Genomic DNA, 4156 nt, shown 5'->3' on the forward strand with positions numbered 1-4156 from the left:
TCTCTTCTTTTGATTCTTAATGGTGTTTATGTATTTTGTTACGCTTTGTAATGGGTCACTAATATGTCATGTTTTTGTATTTTGGGATTAGCTAGTTGATATCTTTTTAGTCCCTGCCATCTGGCATCCGGCAGGGACTATTGTAATCGTTCAATGCCGACTTAGCATTAGTTGAGTGCTTTCCCCGTCTGTTATTAGTCGCTTATACTAAAGTCCTGTGAGGTCTTCTGTGCACATACCCAAAGTCGGATTTGGCCTTAATGTTTCTCATCTTATTTGGCCTCTTCCCGAGGCGGAAGAGACCCGAACATAGGTTAAATTGGAAATTATGGCCAGTTTCGTTATCCCTGGCTGTCAACCGTTAGCGTTAATGCTAGCATTAATTCGCTATTTGGTAAACAGGTTTCGTTATTTCGTAAAGTATATGCTATGGTTGCAGGGTATTAACAGGTGTTGTCGTGTTGTTGCGGGGTATTAACAGCTGCATCGCTATCTCTCGGCTGGCATTGACGGGTGGGTAATGAGGTTCTATAAGGGTTTTCTCTCAGAGCCTCGATTGAGTTTGTTTGAGCTGCCGAAGGTTTACAGGGTCCTTGTTCTTCATGACTGATTATCCACGGCGATGATTACAGAGCGCGCGCACAGTGAAATCCCGCGGCAGGTATCGTGGGACAGGGTCGGAAAAGGCGTGAAGAAGGAACAATCAAGGATCCAAGCCCTTCCCATATTGTAACAATTCGAGAGCCGGGAAGTTCTATATAAGACGAGAGTCTATATGCACTGAGCAAAGGCCTGTTATGGACCAGCGAATTTGATTGTCCAGCCCAAACGGGGTACATGGTAACTAGGAGACGTACCGAGGACGGTTAGGCTCTGAAGAGAAGCCAGGCGTACTGATTTGAAACCGCCTGAACCTTAATCCTTTCGGTTACAAACCCTACAGTTATCAGCGCGAACCACAACAGCCAGACTTCAGAGATCTGGAGCGCTTGGGTGCATGGGATGGGCGGAGGTCAGTCATCGAATCAGCAAGAGACGGGGCAAGTGGATTTGATGACCAAACATCACCTGGCTGAGCACTGGATCGGTAAAGATGAGGTCACGGTTTTTCCTCTGGTGAAACTCTATACTTTCTCCCTGGCTTGTGAATTGTTCGCTAGTATATATAATTCAGACGACCAAGCACGGCTTTCGCATCATTTTATGGCACTGCAGAAGGGACTGTTGCAGATTCCTCTAGATCTCCCCGACACTCGATATAACAGAGCCAAACGTGGAGTCAATGCCATTCGTGAACAGCTTGAGGGCATTATTCGTGAGAGGAAAATTGCATTGGAGGAGGGAAAAGCTTCTCCCGAGCAAGATCTATTGTCTTTCCTGCTCTCTAATGTGGACGAAAATGGTGAATCTCTCACACACGACGAGATTAAGGACAATATCCTTCTCCTTATATTTGCAGGTCATGACACCAGCAGTTCTACATTAACTGTGCTGCTCAAATTTTTGGCAGAGAACCCTGACTCGACAAAACCCCACGCGGGCACCGGCGGGCGCACAGTGAAATCCCGCGGCAGGTATCGTGGGACAGGGTCGGAAAAGGCGTGAAGAAGGAAGCCGAGTGGGATCGAGATGGCGACCTAAACATGGAAGTGGGGGTTGAGGGGGCGGGAGCAGCCGGGACTGAGAGTTGGGTGGCAAATGCGGTTGAGAAGGAAGACTTAGCGTTATAAGAAATTCGGAAGGTATTTTCATTGGACCATCAGCTTAGCTGATTTGACGGGGGTTAGGGTGATTCAGGGGATATACTTAACATCTGTTGCGCCCTCACATAGACTGATTTGATGGGGGTTACCTGTCTTGTGTACACATTTCATTCCAGGTGACATTGTGCATGTAGCGTCGGGGCTACGTGTAACGTAATTTTCTTGTTATATAATAAGCTTATACATGATTTCGTCGTTACTTTGCAGCTTGTTATTTCGCTTCGGGTCCAGGTACTCTTTATGTTTTCAGTCCTGAGCTTGTACAGTGCTTCCCTTGTATACGAGTTTGAATTCTTTCGTATTCTTTTTTCGTTGGGTCAGGGAGGGTTCTTCATAAGTTACATAAGAATTTTGCTTAAGTTTGCAGGTCTCTGGTTGTGTAACTGCATGCATTTCTTTTTTAATGGTACCATAATATTACATGACATCGCAAAAGATAGGCAACGAGTGGATTGAACTGGGTTCAACGTGTGATTTGGCGTTTAGGGCGGTTTCTAGGCACCATTAGTTAATGTTTCACTGATCTGGTCAGCATATTATGCCACTGGGCTTTCAAACCTTAATGCCTTTCTTTTAAGGAGACCACTTGATTTGGCTAAAATAATGTCGATTACCAGCCGTCGGCTGTTTGCAGGCTGACAAAGCCCTTTTGAATTAATGGGCTTTTTGCGGGATTCTTATAGGGTTTTTGTCTAGTTAGACAAGGTTTTCCATACAGGGTTTGGCATAGAGATATTTGCTATACTTTAAGTTTGTTAGTTTGTTTACTGCAGAGAGATCATATAAAAACAATCTTCGTTGTGTCTCAGACTATATTTATAGGAAAGTGGTTTTTATAGACATATATTTGGGATAGACAGGGTTGTATGGTTTTAGGGATAATAGGTCCTTCAGTCCTCTATTGACTTCGAGCAACTAATGTACTCCTACAGGGTTTGGTTAGGGTGAGGGTTTTATGAATATTCAGGTTTAATGGCATGAGCGATGTGATTTTCTTTACGTTTGCAAGTTTGTCTAGAGATAAAAGCTTATTATAAACAGTCCAAGGAGCATTCTCTGTGTTGATGAACCACTTTCTATAGTCATGGTACACTTTGCTTTATATTTTTCATGGTATGTCTCTCTGAATGGGAGAACCACTTTTTATAGGCATGGTACACTTTGCTTTATATTTTTCATGGTATATTATAATTTTTTAAGACGCTTTTCCAGTTGTGGACTTTTAGCCCTCTTCTTTTTGTCTCATTTTATAGCCATGGTGTTAATCGCAATACATTTACATTGTTTGTTAGGCTCACCATGGTGTTATTGTGTTAATTCTAGTACATTTACATTGTTTGTTAGGCTCACTGGTGTTTTACCACGATGTCTCTGGCTTGATAACATAGGGAATTTGGCCTTTAAAATTCATAAATACTCTGTCCCATTAGCCTAACACATTTTATACACATAGGCACCCAGGCCTCAATGGAACTTGGCTCACCAGCTTATTTTGCACTGGCTCATCAGCTTAAGTAATACATGTACATTTACAAGATCGTTTGGGATTTTAGTTGTGATACTCTTCCCCCTTATTGTCCTTAGTGCATTATATGCCATGTAACATCCAACTTTTTCCTTTTGAAGCTCTGTTTCTTGCCAGGGACTGACTGCATGCCTTTGTTTTTCAATTGTTGTTGATTAACCATTAAAAAAATTACATGTTATAATTTTCATCGTGAAAAATTTACATATCTTCAAGAGTGTTCAACCTCAAAATGCAGTAAGTAAACTGAAATATATTGTACATTTAGAAATAAATATTTGTTTATTTGATTGTGTCAAGTTGTAACACTAGGCATCCATGAGCCAAAGATAGAACACAAAGAAGGATGTAAAAGGCCCCCTCACTGTTTGGCAAAATGACAACCAAATCTTGTTTCATGGATTATTATTATTTAATCCATTACCACATTCTTTTTGGGCAATGCATGCCATAGCTAATTCAGCTAGGCGAACTCAGAGAGTACCGTAGTTAACAAACCCTTCTTTACCTTCTATACCTTACCTTCTGTTTTCCTAACCTCCAATGGAGACTCTCTTAAGGCGAGTTTCTCTGCTGGACCAAGAAGGCTAAGACTAAAGCAAGTGTCCATAGGGGGCTCCAAGGCCTACCGGTTTGCTCCAAGGCCTGTCTTCAATTGTCCTTGTAGAGCTCAATTTTTTTCTCTTGCTTCCCTACATCTGCCCCTGTAGAACATTTTTTCTTTTTCTTTTTAATCTCTCTCTTGGCTCTAAGGTCTATACATTGTGCAACCTGCGGTCCAATATGGCAATTAGCACTCTGTTTTTTCTGGTGAAACACCTTTGCATGTGACTATCCAATTGTACTTAGCTCTCTTAAACACTGAAGA

The 4156-nt window shown here is 42.0% G+C and overlaps 1 pseudogene; it reads left to right on the forward strand.

The window, feature by feature from the left end:
- The first annotated feature begins 1002 nt into the window (after positions 1-1002).
- LOC149189761 (cytochrome P450 716B2 pseudogene) lies at positions 1003-1605 on the forward strand (annotated as a pseudogene).
- Positions 1606-4156: the final 2551 nt, after the last annotated feature.

This window comes from Pinus tabuliformis, chromosome 3_1 (assembly GCF_031772625.1).
Source record: "Pinus tabuliformis cultivar Carrire ecotype Pingquan chromosome 3_1, CPIR1, whole genome shotgun sequence".
NCBI lineage: Eukaryota > Viridiplantae > Streptophyta > Pinopsida > Pinales > Pinaceae > Pinus > Pinus tabuliformis.